Source organism: Apis laboriosa, unplaced genomic scaffold, assembly GCF_014066325.1.
Source record: "Apis laboriosa isolate Shangri-la unplaced genomic scaffold, ASM1406632v1 scaffold28_cov147, whole genome shotgun sequence".
In the NCBI taxonomy this organism is placed as follows: Eukaryota; Metazoa; Arthropoda; class Insecta; order Hymenoptera; family Apidae; genus Apis; species Apis laboriosa.
Genome location: NW_025222687.1, coordinates 802,547 through 830,119, shown reverse-complemented (window position 1 = coordinate 830,119; position 27,573 = coordinate 802,547). Strand labels below are relative to the sequence as shown.

Sequence of the window (27,573 nt, the reverse complement as noted above, 5' to 3'; positions counted from 1 at the left end):
CCTCGAAATGAGATTAATTGCATCGGTGGCACTGAAAAAAAAGTACCACATTTTTCTTCAATTACGTTCAAATGATATGTGAAGCGATGCGTATCGATTGATCGCACATACGTATTAGGTATGCAAGTGTAACATCAAAAAATTGATATTCAAAGATTAAATACTTTTTCATATGTAGATCCAAAATATAAAATTTACTACTTGCTCTACTCTGGAATGAAATAAAAATAAAGCGCCATAATTTTTCTTTAATTGCGTTCAACTGGTATGTGAAGCGATGCGTATCCACTGATCGCGCATGCGTATTAGATATGCAAGTGTAACATCAAATTAATGTCCAAAGGCTACGTATCGATTGGGCGCGCATGCGTATTAGATATACAAATATTAGTAGTAGAGATAACCTCAAGTTGGTATCCAAAGACTATATATTAATTGATCGCGCATGCGTATTAGGTGTGCAAGTGTAACATCAAAAAATTGGTATCCAAAAGTTAGATGCTTTTTCATACGTAGAATATAAAATTTATTACTTGCCCTATTTTTATAGAAATGGAATAAAAATAAAGCGACGTAAATACAAAGTTTTACGTAATCGTCGAAATAAAGTTATTCGTATATTATAATCAACCAGGAGTGAAATGTCGATGTAGATAAGATAATTGTATGTAATACACACTAACTGGGAATATAATTTCACGTATTCGTGTACGATTAACTGCTGTGGCGGTTTCTGCGGAGTGAAGTGAATTTAAGCCGGTTCTATAATATATGTTACACGAAAGGAAGTTTGAAAGTTGAAATTCAACCGAGTCACTCCCGTCGATATCGATATAGTTACATGATGGAAGAATTCGTGTGAAGAATTGTGATTAATTATTTAACAATTTCGATTAATTGGCTGAAACTGCCACTTTCACCACAAATCCTATGAAATTACGATTTCAGAAATACCTTGTTACATGTCTATCAAATATCAAAAATACTTCCGACATCATCTCAAATCAATCAAGATATATTGAACGATAAAATAAACGATGATGATACCATAATTAATTATTAAATAATTTTTAATAATTTTCTCTCCTCTCTGTAATTGGTTCAGTGGTTCGTAATAATATATATTAACCGGACAAAATTATGCAATGTATAACAACTATACGTTATTAAAATTTTAAATCTTTTTTTTTTAAACGAAATACGCGTTAAAATATAGGGAGAGAACTAATCGATAATTGATCGGTTCACATTTCGATATTCGAGAAATATTTATTAAGAAGGATTTAAATTTCAATTTTATCAATATTTCGAAATATCTATTTTAATTTAAAACGTTATAAATTATGGATAAGCTTTTTTTTCTTTTTTTTTTGTAAATTGAAATTAAGTAATTACTTCATAAAATTCGCGCAACGTAACGACTTGTCAATAATTTTTTATATGTTCTATATCGTTTCACGCTGTAAGAGTGTGAAACGTATGAAAAGTAGAAATTTTCTACTTTTTCTCTAACCTATCTAATTGTCAATAATAATATTCCTAACTTTAGTTATCAATTTCTGTATTCCTTTCAATATTTGAGCAATGTGTCTTTTTACATTATTTTTTTTCATTTTATAATTTTTAGTTTTATTCAATTTTTTATCGTTTATATTTTGTTAAATTATCATTGTTCAGACCCATATCTATCGGATAATTTATAGGATAGGATAACTTTTTTTTTTTAATAAGCATTTTTTTCCTTAACATCTGTTTCTTCCATTTGCAATTCTCAAGGTCCAGTTTATGATATGTTTACATACAATTCGAAGCGCTTTCTAAATTAATCGCTTGCCACAACTTTTTTACTTTTTTACGTTCACCACGCGGTTATTTCAAATCAAATATTAACATATCATAATATTCAAATTAAATTTATTTTAACTTATCTATTGTGAATAATAATAACATTGTTAACTTCAGTTATTAATTTTTGTATTCCTTTCAATGTTTGAGCGATGCAGATGTGTCTTTCATTTTTTTTATAATTTTATAATTTTTATCGTCGTTTTGTTAAATTATCACTGTTCAGGTCCGTATCTATCGGATAACTTCTCTTTTTAACAAGCATTTTAACATCCGTTTCCTAAGGGTTCAAATCACAAATTATTTATATAATATATTATATAATATATTATACATAAAAAAGCATTGGCCCTTTAACTGGTTTATAATTTTTACGTAAAATCTTCGAAGAATATTAATAATATTTTTCTAAATATTTCGACGAACAACTTATTGACGATTATTGAAACCAATGAATATTTTGAATATTCATTGCCGACGAATACCCATATTCTAAACAGTATTACGATTTGATTTTGATAAAATATTTTTTTTTTTTTTTTTACGTTTTTTAAGAGCAAGGCTATGTTAAAAGTAGTTAAAGGGTTAATCTTCTAAAACATTAAATGGTATATAAACCACTGCGAATTAAATCTCGAAATCTCGTGGAGAGCAACAACGTAAACTTTTTGATTGTCGCTCGTTAATCTCTGTTCGAGAAGCGGGGAGGGGACGATAAATCTTCGGGCAGATCGAAATTTTCCCATGGGAGGGATCGAAAATTGCGATCATCAGCTCTCTCCCTCCTTCTCTCCCCCCCCCCCCTCTTCATCGTAATGAAATAATTGGCGGAGATCGGCACAGCTGCTGCCGATCCCCGAAAAACCGATTCGCAAGGAGGTGGATGACGATGAAAGTCGTTGATCCGCGAATTCGAATTGCGAAAGGGACAGGATTGGCCCCGTTTCCATATCTCAATTTTCGAATCGTCGAATTCCATTATTAAATTAAATTTTAAATTTATTAGTGGATTAGTGGAGACCTTGAAATTGTTTTCTTCTTTTGCAGCAGCATAAACGAATTTATCACGTATCGCGAGTAAATGGTATCCTAAAATTCAAGCAAAAAGTAATTTTGACAGAAAACACAGATTTGTAATTAAAAATTGTAAATTTCTTATCGACTCGTGAAGTATACGGTTTAGGGTTGTGTACGGAATGGGGATATCGGGTAAATGGCCTCCACGGCTTTGCCGGCGTATACGCGTTCTTCTATCGAAATTTTCCATCAGCACTTAGTTTCTTCCTTCGAAGCGTGAGTGGTCGTGGGCTTAAACCTTAAACTTGGAAAAATCCTAAAGAAAAAAGTCGAACAGTGTTAAATCGCATGATTTGATCGGCCAATTCCGATCACCGAAACACGGGAAACTGCACGACTAAGAAATGACTCGTGTAGTAATTGAATCGTTTCTATATGGCACGTGGCACCGTCTTGTTGAAACCACGCGTCGTCCACATCCGTATCTCGCAATTAAGCAGAAAAAACTGGAATTATCGTGTCGCGATAGCGAGGACCATTAACCGTTATTGCCTGACCAGCCGCATTTTCGAAGAAAAATGGTTCGATGATGCCAGTCCAAAATCCGCACCAAGCAGTGACACGTTATGGATGCATTTGTTTCTCAACGATCACTCGTGGATTTTCTGAACGTGACAATTTTCTCGATCCATCGAGCCTGAAGATGATTTTGTTCGAAAAACCTTCATTATTTTTAAAATATTTCTCGATAATGAAAACGCGTTACTCTTTCGTGTAACGCTCCATTTTTCAACAATTCTCAACTGTCACGCTGTCTTTTTTTTCCGTTGGCAGCACAAATGGCGCAAAATACAAATCTTGCGTGAATTTTGGGACACCCTTTATATATATCGAGAGATACGTAATAATTACGCGTGGAGTGGAAAGTCCAATGTTGTTGTTTTATTACACTTCGTTTTATTTTGAAACAGAAAAAAAAACTCCTTAACGAGTCTCACTTAGAATCTAAAAGTTATGGAGGATTTTCACGGAGTTGCTCGGGTAAAGGAAAGGCGTAACCACGAACGATTACTTTTCGTCACGCCACGATACTTGGTTTTGCTCCGTTTACCTCGTGTATCAATATCTAGAGTTTGAGAGGGGAGGAGGGGGGGAGTAACGCCGTCCAGTTACGCGAAATAAACATCTGTGCGCGCGTGTCCAAAGACGTGTCGATCGAACGAGGATGGTTTGAGACCGTTTTTCTGACGCGTAATACCGGATTCGAGATCGCATGCGAACTCGCGTGCGCGCGCAACATCGTGCGTTTCACGTGGAACGAGGAAATTCCTCGATAAGTTTCACGGTTAGAAAGTCAATTCATTACGATACGTCGTGACCATATTTGCGCCCGATTTGCATCTGGTTTGCGATGAAAATTATATAGCTTTAGTTTGTACCCACGGGGAAAGTAGATATGATCGTATTTTTGTGAAAATGGTCAGTCGAAATTGGAAATCTTCCAATTTAGATGGAAAAATGATAAAAAGAAAAAGTTAAAAACACGAAAGAAGAGAGAGACAGAGAGAGATCTTTTTGTTCCAAAAGTTTTCAATTCAACTCTAAGAAGGAAAAGATCGAGGTCGAGAACTTTGAAATCGCATTGGAAAAAAAAGAAGTCATTCTATCGCAAAAGAAGAAACTCTAAGAAACTCCAAGATTGGAAATATAAAACGAAGATTTCTTTTCCGGAAAAGTGATTCGGCTATGCAAGAAAAAAAAAATCGAAACGAAAACTCGAATCGAAAACTCGAATCGAAGAAAAAATACAAAAATAAAAAAGAAAAAAAAAAGAACGGTTGCCCCGTTCCTTTCCTCCAAATCGACGACGACGAGACGAAGAAAAATGGAATGGCACGGTTGTTAAGGGGTTGTCGGTTGACAAGCGGCGGCAATATTAATCGAGTATCGGGGATGGCACGTGTGTGTACCAGGTTTCTGGCACGCGCATCGTTGCCCGCTGAGTGGGGGAAGACTACGACGAAGACGACGAGGAGGGAGCCGCCGGATAAAAAAAAAGGGGGAGGAAAAAGGGAGCCTCGCGTCGAGTTTTCTTCCGAAGAGAGAGAGAAAGATAGAGAGAGAGAGTCGGCCGAGAACACGACCAACGCGATTCGGGATCTCCTCCTCTTCCTCTTCTTCCTCCTTTTCTTTCTCTTCTTCCTCTTCTTCCTCTTCTTCGCCACGAAACCTCGATAGTGCGTTGCGCGTGCGTATATACAATTTCTCGTACACACTTTTGCGTTTTAGACTTATTCGGTTTCATTTTGAATTATATTATATCGCACACGTTACTTTTACGTTGATGGAACGATAGCTCGACATCGACCGAACGTTGAAATGCTCTCGCTTGGTACTAGTGTTTACATTTCTGGCTAAAATGTATAAAAACTATCAGCAACGTGTTCGAATACGCTTTTGTAACCTATTAATACAGTGTGTCTATATAATGTATTATAACTATTATTATAAATTAGTGAATCGTTTCAAATTTTGCAAGCATAATCTTAAGATTTCCCTCCTACTATTCCTTCGATACGTATATTTCGTTCATCAAAAGTCGCAAATATAATAAGCGTTCGAATACTTTCGTTGCCCGCTGTACGTATGTGGCAATGCGCCGGATTCTTTCGCTTATATTTTATACCCGTCGCCCGGTTAGGAGAGAAAAAGAGCGAGGAGGTCTCGCGTCTGACGAAGGACGAACAATGCAGTGGCGTAGCCTCGAAACCGACTCCCATTATTACGGAGGAATAATGATCACGATATTGCTCGGATACCGATTACGCTTTTCAACTAACTCGGATACGGATTCTCGTTCCAGAAAATATAAAAGATAAAGATTAAAATTGTATCGTTCGTTGAAAAATTCGTCTTGGATTGACACGTTATAAGTAATAAATTTTACTTTTTTTCAGGCGAGAAGAAAAGGAAGGATCCATCGATTTAATCGAGGCACGCGTATCGATTTTAATTGGAGAAAAATTGGAGAAAAGGTTTGTTATTAAGCTACTGCGTGTATATTACACGCTCGTTGCGCGTTGATTATTGATTTTCAATAAAAACAACGGACAGGTCTCTCTCTGTCGCCTCGTCTCGTCTCGAGATCGGGAAGCTATTATCGCTTGTATTTTTAGGGTTACGATATGCGAGTGATACGTTACTGTGGATAGAAGGGAAGAAAAAGAGAGGGGAGCTAAGAGAGCGGGCAGGTGCACGCGTTTCATTTCGTGTTCCAGCCTCGGTTTCCGTCCCAAACTCGCGTCGTGATTTCGACCGTTGCCGATTTTATCCCGGACCCAAATCTCTTTTACACCAAATATCTAATCCGATATGACGATGAAAGCGAAACCGGCACCGAACAAATCGTATTCTTCTCAAAATTTCCATCCGACTTTTCGGGAATATCGATTATTATCATTATCATTATTGTTTCATTTTCACGTTTCTCGCCTCCTGATTTTAATCCTCTATTCCCAATTGGGGACTTAAATTTCACGTGTTCATGGATACAAATGTTCGATGGAAAAATACGCGTATGTATAATGTTCCCGACAGTCATAAAATATAACAAATAACATTTTCTAATATTTTATTATTTATTTCGCTTTTAAGTGGACTAACAGCCGTATATATATACATTTTTCAACTCGTCATGAAAATTCATGCGATAGAGGGTTAATTTTCTTTTAATCCTTTCTTTTAATCCTTTGTGGCCAACGGATTTCTCCTCCCTCCCCGTGGAGGGATTATTTTTCACCGCGATCGAGTTTGAAAAGAAGAAAGAGAGAGAAAGAGAGAAAGAAGGAAGGGGGATCCGTATGAAAAATTCGTACTCGCGTTGCGAATACACAGGTGCGGCGAGCTAACGAGCGTTGGTTTTACTTTCCTTCCCCGGGAAGTGGAATGAAGGGACAAGGGAAAAAAGGGGGAAGGAAAGAAATGAGAGGAGGAGGAGGATGTTGATATAAACGAAAATTGAGAGAGGTATAACGATACTGTTACGTGTGCAGATAAATTCTTCTCCCCTTCTTTTTCTAAATTCAAGATTTTATTATACACAAATCGGGTACAAGATTATCCATTCGTTTCGATCGGATAGATACCGTTTGACTTGAATTCTTTTCGCGATTCCTCTAACTCGTCGATCTCTTCCGAATTAAAATTTTCAAATTTAAATCTTTGCCACCGTTTTTCGCACGTTCCGTAGGATACATATTTTCTCTTCAAGTGGCGCGTCAGAACCATTTTTAGGAAACTTCGACACCCGATTTCCCGAGTTGGAGTGCAAAAAATTAGCAGCGAACGACTTCTCATGCGCGCCGTATCGCTCGAAATTGTCGCATGGGACTGGCAGCTCTTGTCGCGACTCTTCTTAAAAACGAAAGAACGCTGTTTCCAGATGGCGCCACGAACGGTAAAATAATTCGGTTGGAAGTTACGATCAAGCAGCGATACTTCTCATGCGCACCGTATCGCTCGAAATTGTCGCATGGGATTGGTAATTCTTGTCGCGACTCTTCTTAAAAACGAAAGAACGCTGTTTCCAGATGGCGTCACAAACGGTAAAATAATTCGGTTAAAAGTTACGATTAAGCAGCGAACGACTTCTCATGCGCGCCGTATCGTTCGAAATTGTTGCATGAGACTGGCAATTTTTGTCGCGATTCTTCTTAAAAACGAAAGAACGCTATTTCCAGATGGCGCCACGAACGGTAAAATAATTCGATTGGAAGTTACGATCAAGTAGCGAACGATGCTTTTCTTGCGCGCCATATCGCTCGAAATTGTCGCATAGGACTGGCAACTCTTATCGCGGCTCTTCTTAAAAACGAAAGAACGCTGTTTCTAGATGGCGCCACGGTAAAGTAATTCGAATTCGATCGTTACGTTCGGAAGTTACGATCGTGGAAAGTAAAGGGAAAGGAATTTGTTTGCACGTCTGATATTTAATTCGCGTTAATCGAGAGAAATAAAAATCTTGCGAAGGAAAGGGAAGGAGAAAGAGAGAGAGAGAGGAAGAGAGAGAGATTTTTGTGGAAAGAGAGGAAAGAAAACGAAAGGAGATTGTTATCGAAGGTGGAATATTAATAAATATTATATAAATATATAAATAATAAATAATATTAATAAATAAGAGAGGAAAGAAAATTGGGTGAATGATGCAGGAGAATGAGAGAAGGTTAAAATGAAGGCTGTGGAAGCTACGTGCGTGCCAAAAATTGCAAAGGTATTTATCCGGAGGCTTGGATTAAACGAGAAGAAGCGAGGAGAAAGCGAGAGGAGTCTCTCTCTTTCTGCGTTTAGCCTGAATTCACGCGTTGCACCTCGACAGGCTAATAACTTTCCCAATTAGAGAATTATTTTTATCCATATTTAATATAAACCTTCGTACATCTCGAAATTCATGAATCTCCAAAAACCTCGCGTTCGAATACTTCACTTTCGATGTTTCAACTTTCCCAATTAAATAATCATTTTTATCCATATTTACATAAAGCTTCGTACATTTCAAAATTCTTAAGTCTCCAGAAAAACTCGCGTTCGAATATTTCACTTCCGATATTTTCCCAATTAAATAATCATTTTTATCCATATTTACATAAATCTTCGTACATCTCGAAATTCCTATCTAAATTTCCAAAAAATTCGTGTTTCAATACTTCAACTTTCCCAATTAGAGAATTATTTTTATCCATATTTATCTTAAACCTTCGTACATCTCGAAAAATTCATAAGTCTCCAAAAAGAAACTCGCGTTCGAATATTTCACTTTCTGTGCTTTAACTTTCCCAATTAAATAATCATTTTTATCCATATTTACATAAAGCTTCGTACATCTCGAAATTCCTATCGAAATTTCCAAAAAATTCGTGTTTCGATATTTCAACTTTCCCAATTAGAGAATTATTTTTATCCATATTTATCTTAATCTTAACCTTAACCATCTCGAAATTCTAAATCGAAATTCTAAATCTCCAAAGAAAAACCTCGAATTCGAATACTTCACTTTCGATATTTCAACTTTCCCAATTAAATAATCATTTTTATATTTACCTTAAACCTTCGTACGTATCTCGAAATTTCTAAATCTCCAAAAACCTCGCGTTCGAATATTTTCCTTTCACCCTTCGATTCGATCGCGCATCCCGACAACCGATCGTTCAACCGCGAGCTTTAATCGTGGCTCGCAAGACGTGGCCCACGTGCGAGCACGTATTCGAGAAGGAGGAAGAGGATTTAGCCAGATGAAATACGGTTTGTCCAATTAAGTCGCGATAAGATCATCGGGTGGCGCTGGGTGGCGAGTTTTAAAACGACTTCATTAGACTACCCATAAAATTCATTGGCCCCGTTGTGAAACGGGGAAAAAAGATGGAAAGACAGAGAGAGAGAGAGAGAGAGAGAGAGGGAGGAGGGGAGGGACGACGACAGGTTAAGGGGACAGGTGGCGGGTTGCGTCGTACATCAAACTTTTAAGGCAGCCGGGTCTCCAATCTCGAGACGATTTGGGAAACGTCTCGATTTCCACACAAGAAAGGAACGATTAGGGTTTATTAGAGGCGACATACCGTTCCCCGAAATTCCTGAAAAAACAGAGGAGAGGAGAGGAGAAGTGAAGAGAGGAGAGAAGAGAGGAGAGGAGAATGGAATTGTTGCGCGTGCGGGAGAGCATCTCTCGCCGGTCCTCCCGATTTTTATCCGCGTTTAACCAACTATTCTCGAGGAGAGGAGAAGATTTCGTTGCGTTATTGTTCCGAAGAATTTGTTTTGAACGATGGAGGATTGGATAGGGAAGAATTCGATCTCTCTCACGATTTGAATATCGATGAGATTTTTTCCGATGCTAGGAGCTGGGAACATTCTTTCTTTCGTTTTCAGGGAATTTGGATTATTCTGTATTAATAACGCGAGTTCTTTTCGATTTGATCGAGTTTCTAATCCGAAACTGATAAAAAGAGAAAAGTAAAGTAAGACGGGAAAAATGGGCGAACCGGTTTTCCTAAACTTGTCGCTCGATTTGATGAATATCATTTCGAACGACCACGCATAATTCTATATTCTACAATTTCTATTTCCATAATTTAATTTCCATAATAGAGTGGAAAAGAAATATTGAGGGAAATTCGTTTCGATCGCGATGAAGAGAGAAAACGAAACTGCGTTAAAAATCGAAAGGAAATAGAAAAAAAAGTTTGAATAATAAAAAAGAATCGTATCGAAGAAAATTTCGATGAGAAATATCGAAGAAAATTCGTTTCTATCGTAATCACAAAAAAAAAAAAAGATACGGAGAACGAGAGATGCAAAGATGTATTAGAAATCGAAAAAAAATAGAAAGAGAAATTTCAACGAGAGAAAACGAAACTGCGTTAAAAATCGAAAGGAAATAGAAAAAAAAGTTTGAATAATAAAAAAGAATCGTATCGAAGAAAATTTCGATTAGAAATATCGAAGAAAATTCGTTTCTATCGTAATCAAAAAAAAAAAAAAGATACGGAGAACGAGAGATGCAAAGATGTATTAGAAATCGAAAAAAAATAGAAAGAGAAATTTCAACGAGAGAAAACGAAACTGCGTTAAAAATCGAAAGGAAATAGAAAAAAAAGTTTGAATAATAAAAAAGAATCGTATCGAAGAAAATTTCGATTAGAAATATCGAAGAAAATTCGTTTCTATCGTAATCACAAAAAAAAAAAGATACGGAGAACGAGAGATGCAAAGATATATTAGAAATCGAAAAAAAATAGAAAGAGAAGTTTCAAGGATGAAAGAGATCGTGTTGAAGAAAATTTCGGTGAGAAATATGAAAAAAAATTCATTCGAGTCATAAAAGATACATTAGAAATCGAAGAGAGAAAGAGAGAGAGAGAGAGAGAGAGAGAGAGAGGTTTGAATAATAAAAGAAAATCGTATCGAAGAAAATTTCGGTGGAAGAAAATTCGTTCGAGCCACAAGAGATATGTTAGAAATGGAAAGGAAATGGAGAGAGAGAGAGAGAGATTCGAGCGAGGACAAATAAAAGAGATCGAAGAAACTTCCGCGGTGCAGTTTATATCCAACCGGTCACCGCCAACCGGCGAATCATTTTTTCTTTTTTTTTTTTTATATATCTCTTCGAAACGAGACCAAACCGCAATAAAATTTTCCACTTGCCCTAATAACATTTCGACCGCCAACATATCTCCTCGATCGTTAATTTTGCCCTCCTCTCCTCCCCACCTCCCCGTTGCCTTCTGCCAAAAAAATAAGAGAATCTTCCGAATTCTTGTTACGCGACGAAGAGGAAAAGTAAAAATCTAATATCTTCGTTTCCGCGCGAATTTTTCTGTTTTGTTGAACTCGAACGATTTTTCAAGCCTTTACACAAGATTCGAGAGGAATTTGGGATCAATCGAAGGAGAAATATTTCGAACGTACGAGTAGAAGAACGACACGCGAATATTTCGTTGAACCGTCTTCGCGATTTCACTCCCCCCTCCCCTCCTCCTTTTCTCCTATTCTCCTTTTGCACGTGTTTCATTTACATAACGCAATAATTCGATATCCGTCGTAGCACGAGCTTCGTCGTAAACAAGCCTTTCGTCGAGCATCGATGAACGTTTCATTTCGGCAAGGATCGGATATATAATATTCAGCGTGGCGGCGAAATAAATAAATAAATGAGCAAAAATTTGGCCGTGTGGAAAAAAGTTGGGGAACGCAGTGTGCAAGCGGGGGTACAAAGGGTATCGGTAATTTGGAGCGCGACGAAACAAAACGCGGTGAAAGAAAGCGAAAGACGGTGAAGATAATTAAGAGAAAGCGTCGAAACGGTTTGGGGAAGAGGCGAATAATCGTGCGCGGCCCGAAATACGATTGGGAAACGAGATTATTTTATGAATCGTGCGAATCATCTTATTACTCCCCTTATTAAATCTCTCTCATCTCTCACGTTACGTACGTACCGTTTCGTAAATTTAATTTACAGTCTCGATCGATAATCGACTCGTCGTTGTATTGTTGTTGTTGTATTGTTCCAAATTATCGAGTATAAATCATAAATCTTAATTACGATTTTAAGAGAGCGAATCCGAGGGACGGAATTTTATTTTTATTTCCCCGTATCGCGAGTAAGCGTGTCGATGATTGTTTTAAATCGACTCAAAATTGAAAAAAAAAGAAGAAAAAGAAAAGCGTGGAAAATTCGTTAAATTTACGGTGGAAGGATTAACGAGAACGGAGGAAGCGAGGAAGGATCGGAGGATAAAAGTAATAATGACTGGGTGCGAAAGAGAAATCGAAATTGGAGGAGAGGAGGTATGGACGAGAGCGAAGAGTAGGAATAAGAAGAGGAACGGGGTGGAAAGGTAGCGAAAGAGCGAGAGGGGGCCATTAGGCGAGCGTGTACCGCGGACCCCACACTTACCTTAATTATTTCTACATGACTCGTCGAAAATCTCGCTTGCTCCCCTAATGAATACTAATTTCGAACTGAGGGCCTCGGCCAAATTTCAGACTTCCTCTTGACCAACCAGCCAACCGCCTTTTCGTCGATTCGGCCGAGACAAAATTCGGCAGCTCACGACTCACGATCGACCAGGAAACCAATTTACCGTTAACTTTGTACCAACTACCTCAGTCGTTCGAAGAAAAATTTCTCGAGCATTTTTCTTAAACGCGAATTATTCGGGTCGAATCCGATTCCCGAATACTACTCGAGAGGCTCGATAATCGAGAAATTAGTGTAACAAGTTAATGTTATTTTTTTATAGGATGGGAACGAGATGTGTGGTCGTGTTCCACTTTGCGACGCGTTCATTAACGTGGCCATCTACCGGCCGAGAAGCAAGCGCGCAATTATAGCGGAATTGGAAAGGGAAATAAAGAGAAAGGTGGAAGTTTATTCGATCTTATTCTCGAGAACTTGACGAGAGTTAACGAGTTGCAGGAATAAGATATAAATGTTGTTCGAATATAAATATAACTACAGTATATATACTTATAATTACGTGCTCGTTACGCGTTCAAATACGCGCACGGCGATCATTGAAACGAACGAAAAATGCGAAAAGAAAAATGTTACCTTCGTACGTGCACAAGTTGTTCGATTCGTGTTTAATTGATAAATCGATCGATTTTTCATCGATCGTCCCCCGATATGTCTTATTTAATCGTTGGTATCGTTCGATAATGCGAAAGTCGATCACACGAATTATTTCCAACAAACGTTTGTTCAAATGAATTATTTCTTTTATACGTGTTATATTTTGTACCTCTCTGGAATCTATTCTCCAAAGATATCTAACGAATGTATGAATACCAACGAGACTTCGATCGATTCGAAACTTCGAAATTTTGCGTGGAAGGAAAAAAAAGAAAAATTCTCCTATCTACTTTTTCGAAAAGGAAATGAATAAGAGAATAAGAGATTCGATATCGGAGAGGGAGGGACGAGAAAGACGAAGTCGAGGCGGACATGAGAGGAGGATAGAAAGAAAAAGAAGAAGTGAAAACTGAGAACCTGTCGGGCTGACGATACCCTGGGCAAAGCGGTGCTAATTATGCAAAATAAATAAAGGCACGTGCACCGCGCATTCTTACGTCCTCCCTCCTCTCTTTCTCTCTCTCTCTCTCTCTCTCTCTCTCTCTCTCTCTCTCTCTCTCTCTCTTTCTCTCTTGCCCCCTCCCAATCTTTGGTCGCACGCGATTTCGACGGGCCGCAATTATCGAACTTGAACCGTTCGCTTCCTTCCCTTCGTTCTTCCTCCTTTCTTTCTCTCTTTCTCTTTCTCTCTCTCTCTCTCTCCATTTTCTCCATTTAATTAATCTAAATCTTTTTTATTTCGATCCTAGATATCTTGGAAATTAATTCTATTCGAATTGATATGCGACGCGAAAGATTTCTTCTTTTTGATTTGTTCCTTTTTTTTAAGCATAATAGAGAGAGAGAGAGGGGAGAAGGAAATGGAATATAAGGAATAAATTCTTCTCTTTTCCAATTTATCCAAATCTTTTTAGCATCTCATTTCGATCTTAGATCTTGGAAACCGATTCGAATTGATAATCGAAAAGATTTCTTCTTTTTGATTAAAACAATAGAGAGAAAGAGAGAGAGAGAAGGAGAGAGGAAATAAAATATAAGGAGGAGAGAAGATTGTTTAGTCTCATGTTTATTTGTTACATTGAAGTAGTGAAAGTGATTTAATTAATTTTTTATCCGCATTTTCGTGATTTATCCGGGAATTAATTAATGGTAAATTTTTTTCTTCTCTACTTACTCTATCCAAATCTTTTTCATTTCGATCCTAGATATCTTGGAAAGCAGTTCTATTCTAATTGATATTCAACGCGAAAGATTTCTTTTTTCGATTTGTTTTGAAGACAAGAATATAGAAGAAATATGAGGAAGAGAAAATTGTTTAATCATTAATGGTAAATTCTTCTTTTTTCCACTTATTCTATCCAAATCAACATCTTATTTCTAGATATCTTGGAACCAGTTTTTTTCTACGTGAAAGGTTTCTTCTTTTTGATTTATTTTCAACACAATATAGAAGAAATATGAGGAAAAGAAAATTGTTTAATCATTAATGGTAAATTCTTCTCTTCTCTCCACTTCTATTCTATCCGAATCATCGTCTCATTTCGATTCTAGATATCTTGGAAACCAGTTCTATTCGACGCGAAATATTTCTTCTTTTCGATTTGTTTCCTTTTTGAAGACAATAGAAATATAAAAAGAAGAGAATTTCATTCATTCATTCGTTACATCGATAGCGAAAGTTGTTCAATTAACCGCATTTTCGCGATTTAATACATAAGATAATTGTCCTGCTTAATGGGAACTGTTCAACGGAAAGAAAGCAGCGTTGTCGTTTCGACGGTGCATCGATCCGTTCGAAAAACTCCGACGACGAACAATCTCTTTCCTCCTCCTCTTCGTTCACGAGACAAAGTAAAAATTGCGATCGCGGTGGGAAAACTGCTCTCTCGTTATCGTCCGCATTCCTATATCCATTACCAGCATTATTGCCCTCCCCTACTTTTTATCTATCCAACAAATAACATTCTAGACAAGAAATCGAAAGGATAACAAGAGGAAAGCGATCGATCTTCGTTCGAGACGAATAATTTTTAATGATTTATTAACTGCGCGAAATAAGTTCTTTCCCCTCTTTTTCTTCCAAATTCAAGATTTTATTATACGTAAATCGAACACAAGATTATCCAATCATTTCAGTCGGAGAGATACCGCTTGACAATTCTTCTCGCGATTCACTTAAATCCATCGTCTTCCAAATTAAAATTTCCAAATTTAAATTTTAAATTAGTACGACTTTTCGCACGTTTCGTGAGATACAACGTTCTCTCCAAATGGCGAGCGCGAACCATTTCGGTAGCTTCGACTATTGATTTCCCAAGCTGGAGTGCAAAAAATAGGCAGCGACGCGAACGATGTTTCTCGAACACCATGTCATTCGAAATCGTCGCACGGGACTGGAAACTCTAGTCGCGACTCTTCTTAACCGTTTCTTTACGGGCAATTTCTCGGCCGTGACAAAAAATGTACACAACATTCGAGAAACATCGTCAACGGTCGTGTTTACGCTTCACTGCTTTGACGATGTTTATTGGAACAAAACTTTCCTCGAAACGGTGTATTTGTAAATACGCTCATATTTAATTACACTTTGGGATCGAATAACATAACAGTATATAATAATATGATATAATCGTACGAGAAAGAAATGATTAAAAACAAAATACTGATGCTACGTTTCCAGATGTACTCGATGTACAATAAGTCAATACGCGGCATCTTGCAGAGCAAGATAGTCGGCTATAGTAGTAGTAGTAGTAGTAGGCATTTTGTGTAGAACGACTATAGTAACGAAACGGTTAAAAAGAACGTTGTTTCCAGATGGCACGGCGTGCGGTAATTCGAATTCGGTCGAAAGTTACGATGGTGGAAAAAGAGGGACTTGTTTGCTAATGGTAAGATCGATCGATACTACGAGATAGATACAATCTTATAATTTGATTAGAATCGATTCGATTTTCAGAATGATAATGGCGTTTAATATTTTTGCGAAATATATTTCGCGATCAAAAGGATTTTTCGATGTAATTGTGCGATGACATAAAATTCGTGTTAGAAGAACGAGTAAGAGAAGATATATAATAGAACGTTGTGTAATTAGAAGCGGAAACGAGTGTATCGATCGTGTGAATTCGTGTATCGTGCGTATCGCGATATTAGTAACAACGTACGTAAAAGGAAAGAGTTTCTCTTATTATATATAAATTACGAGTAATAAGTTTATTTTTGTTTCTCCTTCTCTCTTGAAAATTGAAATTCCCCGTTGTATTCCACTGCAATGAATTATTTAGATATATACGATTCGCGGATTACTTTCATTTCCTAAACACTTGTTGTTTCTTAATTAACCTCGTTTTTTTTTTTTTATACCACTTTTATTTATTTACGAAAAGCTTTACAATTCTAGAAATCTACGTAATACGTAATTCTGATCGCCTTTGAAAATAATACCCTTCTTCTCGAGGAATTCTTGAATCGTGAATCGATCAAGGAAAAGAAAAAAAGAAAAAATCCATTAGAATTTTGTAAATAACGTAACGAAGGAGAAGAGAGTTGAATGATTTCCAAGAATATGGATCGAATTGGAACGAATTCTCGTTGGAAATAGTGGCACGATAACACGTAATTCAACACAGATTTCATCGCTCTCCTTCCCCTCTTTCGAATCGATGGGGAGAAACCGCAAAATAAAGCTGGTACAAACGAAACGTTCCCAATTATGGTATCCGCGTGCGCGGTATAAGCGTTTCCTAATCTCTCTCGATCGTGGCCTCGGACGAGGAGAAATGATAGAGTATGTGTGCGTGTGTATGCGCGTATACGGCGTCTGTGAAACGCGATGTCAAATTGGCGGGTGACGAAAGAAGAGGGGGAACAAGGACGGGTGCTGTAAAGAATGCCGATCCGGAAAGGAAATAATAACACGAGTGGATCGAAACAGTGAGGCGAATTAATTTCCCAATAAGGGCGCCCACGCTATACCCTATCATTCGACGGGAAATGTAAGCTAAAACGTGTCATTTTCAGCGAATACTCGATTCGATTCGAAGGGGTAGAACCTAAAAGTCTATTTTCGACCTCGTTTCGCAATTCTTGAAGCACGCCCGCGGTCTTCTCCATTCCGAGGATTCGAATGGTCCTTTGCCCGATCGATCGAACCAAAACGTCGCATAATGGTTCGAACAATTTTTTTTAGTTTTAGATTTATTTAGTTTTTTAGGTTTTTAGGTTTATTTAATTTTTTTAGGTCTATTTAGTATTTTAGATTTTTAGATTTTTAGATTTTTAGATTTATTTTAGATTTATTTAGTATTTTAGATTTTTAATTGTTAGTTAGGTTACTATTATTAAAAGTCGAGAAAATTCATTTCAAATTTATAAAAAGTAATCGTTTCAATGTAATGTATAACAACCATGCATTTAAAATTTTTGCATTAAAATTTTTATAAAGCAGAGAACTAATCGATAACTTATCAATCGCATTTCGAAACATATTCTTCGTTTAAATTTCAATTTTATTATTGAATATGACATCTCGAAACATCTATTTTAATTTAAATCGATTATAAATTATCGATAAATTTTTCGATAAGTTTATCAATGAGATTCAGATTCAAATAGTGAATAAAACTAGCATATTTTGTAATTCTAACTTTTCATTTTTATTTAATTCATTTATTTAATTTTATTTCTATTTTACTTCAAGTTACATTATACGTTTTATTTTTCCATATATTTATCTGTTTTTTATATACTGATCACTTTTTATCCTATATTAATTAAACCCGATCTTAATCTTTTTAATCTTTTTACACATCTACTTACATTTTTATTTACGTTATTAACGAGATATAATAAATATTAGAATAAAGAAAAAAGCAATATTATTTTCCAAAAAATTAAATCTCCATATAAACTAAAAATCGAAAAAAAAAAAATAATTTTATCCCCATTTCGACCCCTTTCGAATCTTTCGAGCCACTGTCGCTTCCTTACGCCCCGACAGATTATCTTCACGTTTCTTCAGAAGCGAGAAGAATCTCGATCGCGAATAGAATAATTGCGAGTTGATTTCGTCGATTCGCAAGAAGAGTCGCAGTGAAAGAGTGGTAGTAGTAGTATTCGTCGATGAAGAGTGGGAACATTGTTTTGGATCCGAGACCGGGCGAGCGAGTGAGCGAGCGAGCGGACTCAGCGAGAGGGGGAGCCGAAGTCGCAGGAGGGGAGAGAAGGGGAGGAGGGGAAAAAAAATTCCTCGAGGGTGGATCGAGCACGAAATTCTTGAAAGGCATCGTCCGAGATGCACCTGTACCCTGCGCGGTTAGGTCGTGTGCATTTTTCACCTCTCCTTCCCTCTCTCTCTCTCTCTTTCTTTCCAGGTCGCATCAGGTTCCTTTCTCGGTTTCTCTTCGTTCCACCGGAGCTTGACCAACGCTCGCCTCGTGTCTCGAAATCATTCCACGAGCCTACTCGTGTTCGAGGAGCGCGACCGAGTAAGCATTCCTCCTCGAGAGAAGACGCGTGCCTGGCGTGTGCTTCTTTTCCCCCACCTCTTCGTATTTAAATTCCGCTTCTCTCTTTCTCTCTCTTTTTCTTTCTCTTTCTCTTTTCGCGCACGCGATTCGATTTCCGTATGAATGAAGGATCTATCGATCGAACGATCGATTGATCCTTGTTGTAGAATCTTATCATCGTACGCCTTTTTCTTTCTATCCTTATTCAATTTTCAAGTTTATCAATGTTGAATGGAAATGGTAGAAATGTGGATAATTTTTAAATTTCTCTTTCGATAATCACGAGAAATATAAAAATTCGAGAAAAATTGAAAAACAACAGAGAAAAAAGAAATAAAAGAAGGAAGGAAGAAGAGAAAGCTATACTCTTATGATTGGCAGTGACTGAATAATTTATCAATTTTCAATGTTAATCTTACAATAGCGGATAAGAAAGATGATAAAAATGTGGATCGATAATTTTTCAAATTTGCCTTTCGATGATAAAACGACGAATATAAAAAAATTCCTGGTTTGAGAAAATTGAAAAAAAAAATCGAAAGAGAGAAAAAGAGAAATGAAGGAAGGAAGGAAGAAAGGAAGGAAGGAAGGAAGGAAGGAAGAGGAGAGTTGGACTCCCCCTTACGGCAGGTTGGCAGCGACTAAATGATTTACCAAACAATAAATCGTCGGGGAGATACGATCGGATGCAACGCGGACCGAGCCTGGGAACGAGAGAACCGCTTACATCGCCTTACTTGTCCGCGAAAGCTTCCACTTGTTCCATTCCTTTTCGGAGGTTCGATTCCCCTCCCCTTCCGTCCAAAGTCCTCCGAAAACACTTTCCATTTCCAATCGATCGTTATTCTTTTATCTTTCGAATAATAATTTTCCGCAAAAATCCATTCCCCCCCCCCCCCCAATCGCGTTATTATCTATTTGAAAATATTATATTTTATATCATATTGTTTATTGTTGTTGACAGGACAGATGGAAACAATAAATAGACGCATTGATATTTGATCGAATGAACACGCATTTAATGAAACGTAATTCCGCCTACTGTTACAATATATATTATATATATTATATATATATCGTTATATATATATCGTTATATATATATCGTTATATATATATTTGAAATGTGAAGCGCGCGTGAGAGAAAACTAATAAAGATAACAATTTAACCGCAAGAAATAGTGTGCTGCTGGCAACGTTCAATACATATAAAACTACAAATATAAAATTGCACGATTTCGGTGAGTTTTAAATATTACAATTATATTATTATATTATATTTATTTATTCGATCATTATTATTATATAAAGATCGAATTGATTATTCGAAATATAGAACACGCGTCCTGTAAGTTTTTAATTAATTTTTGAAAAGTGTCGACAGGTTTCGTAACTCGACGAACGAACGTATAGAAGCCGATTGAAGTTGTCGTCTTTCTTGATCCATTTCCATTTTTTCTCTCTCTATCTCTCTCTCTCTTTCATTTCAATCGATCCCTCTTACGAAATATCCTATCCGAAATACGATAAGTAACGGATAGTTAGCCGTTTAATGACTACACGCGCGTATTATTTTTCTCACCGTAACAACAATCGACTTTCTTTCTCCGACGTTTGATCTAGATCCCTTATCTCTCTTATATATGGTTCTCCGCGTATTTACAAACGTTAGTTGGCATAAATTTTTTTCTTTTTTTTTTCTTTTTTTCCGTGAAATATATCGTATATATATTTCACAGCGATAATTGAGTCGCTAATCCTGTCTATTGCGCGAATATCGCGATAATAGGCGAGCGTAACGATTGTAACACAACGATTGCGTGCGAATCAAAAGAAATAATATTCGGCAATGTTACATGTATATTATTTTTTATTTTTGAGAGAAAAAAAAATTATAGAATCGATGTTTCGATTATTAAAAAAAAAAAAAAAAGAAAATGTGGGATAAAAGTATAGAATATAAAAGCGAGGTAACGCGTGAAAATAACGAAGTAATTCGCAAGGAGGGAGAGAAACGTTGATTTAACGCCTACGGGAAAAAGGAACCGAATCTCGATACCGTGCCAATTTATTAAAGTAAAGAAGAAGATACTCCTTTTACCTCTTTTCACTCTCTTCGTCCTTTCGAGGCAATTCGTTAAAAAGATGAATTATCGTCATTTCGACATCCTCCCCCTCATAATAATTGCGAATAATTGGAACACAAAAGTGAGAGAGAGAGAGAGAAGTGGAAATTACGAATCGAATTGTTATGAAGAAGGAAAGTTTTGAAACTCAGCCTCACCTTTTTCGGTCAAACCCATTATTATTACTGTTGCGCTCGTTGCAAAATAGCGGTTAAAAACCAATTTTCTCCTTGGATCATACTTCTATCCAAGAAGAAATCTTTGTCCATTTTGCGCCGAGAGAAGAAATCGTGGCGCGTATCGAGCTGCTTCTTCTTCTTCGTCCTCCTCCTTTTCCTCTTCCTCTTCTTCCTGCATCCCACGCCCTTCGACTCCTCCTCCCCTCCCCTTCGCCACCTTTTCCCCCATTGATCGGGACACCGTCGGTTATCTCGGTCTCTTTGTAACATAATGGCCTTTGTACCGTCCGCCGTTTGGAACGGCAGCAACGGCAGCACCCAGCCAAAGAGGAGGAGGAGGAGGAGGGTGGAGCAGCACGCGGATGCAACGCTCGCCTCCTCCTCCTCCTCCTCCTCCTCCTGCTGCACCTCCTCGAGGAAGGTGGATCTGGTTGCGTTCGTCGACCTCTCAGCCGATCATATGGGCGCCCCTTGCGCACTTGTGCACGTGGGTGGCACGAGAGATTCTTTCGCCAAACCGCTTCGATCCTCGACTCGATCCTCCCTCCTCTCCTGGAAGATCTTCGATCGATTGATCGATCGATTTCTTCTATTCTAAGATGGGGGAGAGGGTTTTAATTCTTGATCGGAAATGAATGGTCGAATGAAAATTGGGAAATTTGGAGGATGATTTGAATCCTATTTCTTGTGGGACGATAATTTATCGGACGAGGATACTTCGAAAGCGTTAGATTCGAGTTTAATTGAAATTTAATTTAATTACGCAATGTTGGGCAAATGAAAATTTGGGAAAATTTAGAAGAGCAATTTAGAAGTAGGCTAATTTCATTGGATCCTACTTCTTGAAGGGTAATTTATCAAGCGAGGCTCTTTCGAAAGCGTTAGACTCGAATTTGATTAATTGGAAAATTTAAAAGATGCAAGATGGACTAATTTCATTTATATTACTCTTTGGACTTTTTTAATTTATCAAGCGGAGGATCCTTCAAAAGAGCTTAATTCCAATTGGAATTTTAATTAGCAGAGCAAATGAAAATTGACAAATTTAGAAGTACAACAATTTAGAAATATACAAGATAGACTAATTTCACTGGGTCCTATCTTTTGAACAATCAACCAAAAGATTTCTTCCAAAACTACTCGAGTTTGATTCTAATAAGCGCAAATTGGAAAATTTCGAATTCTTCCTAAGCTTTTTACATTCTAGAAACTGGCTTATCCCTGGAAAAGCTTGTTCGCGCGCTTCACGACCTCACAACAACAACAACAACAACAACAACAACAAACGATTCATACAACCATCTTCCATCTCTCTCTCTCCCTTCCTCCCCCCTCTCTCGTTTCTTTTGTGCGTGACGAAAGCAGGCAGGGAGGGAGGAGGGGGGCGCTGGATCCGTGTTAACTCGACACCAGGGTGCACGGCTCAGGTGCGCTCGGACACGAGGCTGTAAAAGGCCTGCCTGCCTGCCTGCCTTGCAATCCACGCGCATTTTAATTTCAGCTTAGAGTTTGTTAGCGGTTCTCTAAGAGCGATCGCGCTAAGACGACAGATCCTTCCTCCTCCCTCCTCCCCCCCCCCTTTAAAGCCGGGTTAAAACTCGGACACAAAACTCGTGCCAGCATGACGAGCAGCCCTTATCTATCTACTACTACTACTATTACCTTCCAAAAGATTATCCTGCCGATCCTTCTTCCTTCCGCCAAATCTGCCCTCCAGTCTCCTTCTCCCAGCCGCGTTTTCAACACAATTTTTCGCGCGTCATTTTGCTTTGGCTCAGGCGCTTAGGGGTTGTTAGAGGTTGTTAATTTCGTCCCCTCCCCGATTCTTATTAAAGGACATCCTTTTCCTTTTCCACGAGTTTCGAAGTTGGACGTGGCTCGTCTCTCGATGGTCAGATCTCAGGGACAATTAGGGGGAGAATGGGTGGGGGGAGGGATCTTTTCTTTTTGAGGAGAAGCGATCATTTATCACGAAAGGGGATACGAATATATATATAGAGGGGAGCCACACCCTTCTTCCGGCACGTTGGCACGATTTTCCGAGATATTCGAGATATTCCTCTTTCTTCGTGCATCGCGTGCGTAGTCGCACCCCCTTAACGACGTCTCGCCACACCCCCAAAAAAACTCGAATCCCTTCCCTCCCTCCTTTCTTCTCGCGAGATTTCTCGGTTTCCGTTGTTTAAGAAAGAAAGGAGGGGAAGAATTCTCGTCGAAAGTAAATAAATAAATAAATAATTTCGATATCATTAGAAACGAGGGAGATCAGAACCTTATTGGATTATTGAAATTAACTTTGTTTCAATTATTGGAAGAAAAAGAAGAAAAAGAAGAAGAGGAAGAAGAAGAAGAGAAGAAGAAGAAGAAGAAGAGAAGAAGAGAAGAAGAGAAGAAGAAGAAAAGAAGAGAAGAAGAAGAAAAGAAGAGAAGAAGAAAAAAGAAGAGAAGAAGAAGAAAAGAAGAGAAGAAGAGAAGAAGAGAAGAAGAAAAGAAGAGAAGAAGAGAAGAAGAAGAAAAAGAAGAAGAAAAGAAGAAGAAAAGAAGAAAAAAAAAGAAAAGAAGAAAAGAAGAAGAAAAGAAGAAGAACAAGAAAAGAAGAAGAAAAGAAGAAGAAGAAGAAGAAGAAGAAGAAGAAAAGAAGAAGAAGAAAAGATGAACGAATTCATTTTTGGTCGATTAGGGGAGGGGGAAGGAAGGTGAGTTGCAGGGATGGGACGATAAAAATGCAGCGAAATACCGAATAGCTGAAAGAAGTGGCGCCAGAAGAGACGAGGGATTCCATTGTCTCTCCCGAGACGAATTTAATCGTTGTCCCTCGATGGAGAGAGATCGACAGAGATATCCTTAGGGAGGGGGGGAAGAGGGGACACAATCGGGGAACGTCTTAATTAGTATCCCCGATGCACGAGCCACCGCGATCGAAAACGATTAGATCTTCCTTTTCCTTTTTTCTTTTTTCTTTTTCTCCTTCCCCCTCCCCCCCTCCATCTTTATCTTTCTATCTTTCCCATCGATATGATCTATCGATAAACCGGTTAAAAATATGCCGGTGACAACGGCTTTACACGTGTAACGCGTTTCCCCTGATTTTACAATCTTTCCTTGTTTCCGTTTTCGAGAATAATAATTCTGAACACGATGCGATAACATCGTGGTAGATGTTCTCTCTTACTTTCTTTCTTTCTTTCTTTCTTTCTTTTTTTGAAAAGTGTAAATGGGGCATTAAGGCGTAAAGGAGGTGGAGAGGAGGAGGAGGAGGAGGAGGAGGAAGAGGAGGGGAGTGAATCTTAGTTTACTAATTAAGACACCGGCGAAGATCGGCCATTGTCTCGATAACAAAAAACGTGGAACGTTTCTCTCTCTGTATATGTGTGTGTGTGTGTGTGTTGGCTCTGTCGAGTGTTTGCGATTAAATCAGCACGTCCGATCGAGCGAATTAAGTCCTCGGCGTGGGTGGACCGAAGAGCGGGAGAGGAGAAGGATCAAAAGAATGCTTTCTTTCTCTTTCCGTTTCGTTCGACTCTCTCTCTCAGCGCGTGCAAAAGCGCCGAGCGCAAATAAACTTGGAGGATTTGCATGTTCGATTATACGCAAGTTCCAAGTTTAATTGGACAGTGATCGAGTCATTATGGTTTCCTGGTAAATATATATATATATATATATTTTTGGATTTATATCGGGATTTTTGAAATTTTTCTCGAGTATTTTTCCATAGAAAAGGAAATTGACGATTACGAATGAATACTTTCAAAGAATATCGACGTCGTATTGTATTGAATACATTGAATTTTTTAAAATTTTTCTCTTCGATATTTCTGGAAAGAAAACGAACGAGAGACGGCTATGAACGATCATTTTTATCAAATTTGTTCAAACATCTCTCGACGCCTATGAACGGTCATCGTGTCTCCAATTTTCTATCCGATATTTTTCAAAAGAAAGAGATCGAAGCCTATGAACGATCACTTTTATCGTATTTCGAATTTTTCAAAATTTTTCTCTTCGATATTTCTGAAAAAAAAAAAAACAATTAAAAGATGCCTATGAACAGTACTGTATTTTCTGTCTGATATTTTTCGAAAGAAAGCGAACGAGGGACGCTTTATTTTTATCGTATTTTAAATTTTTCAAATTTTTCTCGACAGTCATATAAATAGTCATCTCTAATTTTTCAAACTTCTTTTCGATATTCCTCGAAAGAAAACGATTAAGGAACGCCTATGAATTGTCATTTCTATCAAATTTTTTCAAACTTCTCTTCTCGAAAGAAAACGACTAAGAGACAGATCCTACGAATGACAGCCCTATATACATTTTATTTTTATCTAAATTTTTCAATTTTTTCTCGAATACTCGGAGGAGGAAATCAAGATCGACGCCTATGAACGGTCGCGTGTATCCGTCTACTCGGTTGCGTCTCCCGCACCGGCCACACGGCCGAGCTTTGTCTTGTAAACGAAGCCACCAGCCTGATTCGTATCCGGACGTTGATAAATTCCCCCGCAGAGTTTAGCAGTTCTTCGCGGAGACTGGAGCGAAGGAGCCTACCGCCTTATCCTTCCTTCCCATTCACCGCGGAAGGACGAATGGTCCTGGCGCATCCTCCTCCAAACAGGCTTCTTCTTCGCCCAACCAACCTGGCTGAGAAAGGAAGACTTCGTGGGAAACCGGTCGACCTCTCATCCTCTCATTCACGGAACGCTCTCTCTTGTTAAGAGAGAGCGGACCTATCTCCTCCCTTTATTATTAACCCTTCCACTCGTGTCTCACCGCAACACGGTAGCACCCTTCCTTCCTCCTATTTATTATTTCTCATCTTTTCTCACCTCTAAAAAAAAAAAAGGTTAATCGAAGTATTTTCGTGTCGATTTCGAGAAAAATTATTTATTAATCATTCCATATACACGGATATCTCGTTACTTGAACTCTTCGATACTAATCCTGATCGAGAATTTGTCCGAAATTTACTTTTTAAAATATTCTAAATATTCGACAAAATCATCGAGAAATAAAAGAATGTAAAAGAATCGAGAAAAGGAAACCGGACACGAAGATTTTTATTTATTTTATTAGAAAATATTGAAAATTATAAAGGCTATGATTTTTTGATAAATCCTTACCGAGCAGAGTGAACGGAAACCGACTTACCTCTCGCACGAAAGACGAATTAGGCGTCCAATGTTTGCCCCACTTTGACCATTGAAACACTTCTCTTGGTCGTGTCAAACCTCGCGCTTTAAACGCGTAGTAGACGCAATATCGTTGCGCCCGATCGCAATATTTCTGGCCTCCGAGTAAACCGCGTTTCGTCGCTTTGCTTATTTCGCTCGCGGGACATTGCATAACAAGGCTCGTGGAAAGAGAACTCTTAAATTACAACGGGACGTGTGCGCACGAAAAGTCACGCTCACTATCATGGCGCCTTATATTTTTTTCTTCTCGTCCCTCCTCCCTTCTCTTTACTCACGACTTATTCACAGCTCTTCGATTTAACCAAGAGACACGTCGCGAGGGTCGAGGAACGTCGTATTTTTGAACCTCGTTATTTATCACGTATCAAAACCAAGGATCAACAATTCTCTCTTTCTCTCTTTCTCTTGCAATTTCAATTTACTTGAACATTATATATATAGAGAGAGAGATAGATAATATATTGGGTTATTCGAAAAGTAATTTCGTGAACAGAATTCGACAAATTTAATCTCGCAGCAATTTCTCAAGTTGTTAACCGTCAGTTTGCTTTGATCAATGCTTTTACTTTGTCTTCGTTAGCTTCGACTGGTCTCCCGGAACGTGGCTCATCTTTAACGTCGAAATTATCGGAACGAAATTTTGAAAACCACTTTTGACACTGGCATACCGTTAATACACCTTCTCCATAGACTTTACGTAACTTTTTTCTTTCGATTATGCTCATTTTTGTTATCACGCACGATCGCGCACAAAATCGAACGAATTTTTCTCATGCATAAACCGACGAAATACCAATGCTCTCGAAATATGTAATAACACGGTTTAAAACGAAGTTGGCTGGATAAACGTTCGACTAGCGACACTCGTGCGAGAAAACGAAATTACTTTCCGAGCGACCCAATAATTTCGATTCTAGAATGAAGTTAGCTGGATAAACAGTCGACTAGCGACACTCGTGTGAAAAAACGAAATTACTTTTCAAACAATCATCTATCTATATATACAGAGAGAGAGGGGAGTCTTCTTTATTACCGTTACTTGGACGTATTCCCGTTTAACGGGTGTTAATCGGCAGCGAGGATTTTCAGAGGCGGTGGCGGCGGCAGAGAAGGGATAAAGGGTGATCCATGGTCAGTGGTTACACGCTCATTTACGTCAAGCTGTGCGCCAGTCACGCGATCAACTCTTTAATCCTAAGCGTCTAATACCCACATTGTCGAAACCGCACCGCGCCGCACCGCGCCGCACCGCGCCCATTACCTACGCCTTAATGCTTCTGTCCTCGGATTCACGCTTCCTTCGGATTATACTTTTCAATTCCTTGTTTTTGCAAGACGCCCCACGGCTCAATATTTTATAAATTCGATAAATTTTTCCTTTGTCCAAGGATTCAATTTTTAAATTCCAACAAATTTAATCCGATTATTTGTCCCCCCCCCCTTCCCGAAAGACGAAACGTAACGAAATAACTTTCGGAACGCGTTAAGATAGAATCGTCGCGTTTCATTTTCGCTCTCGACGATTCCATTCTCTTTCGAGAGGCAATTAAATAACAAATATTTGTCGACGATTTCAAC

The 27,573-nt window shown here is 38.1% G+C and overlaps 1 long non-coding RNA gene across 1 annotated transcript in view; it reads left to right on the top strand.

Moving 5' to 3' along the window:
• The window catches only part of LOC122714268, a 110,126-nt gene that overhangs the window by 15,603 nt on the left and 66,950 nt on the right, over positions 1-27,573 (top strand). Inside the window, exon 3 of the long non-coding RNA XR_006346615.1 lies at positions 5,820-5,897. This is a non-coding gene — a long non-coding RNA (uncharacterized LOC122714268). The remainder of the gene's footprint in view (positions 1-5,819; positions 5,898-27,573) is intronic.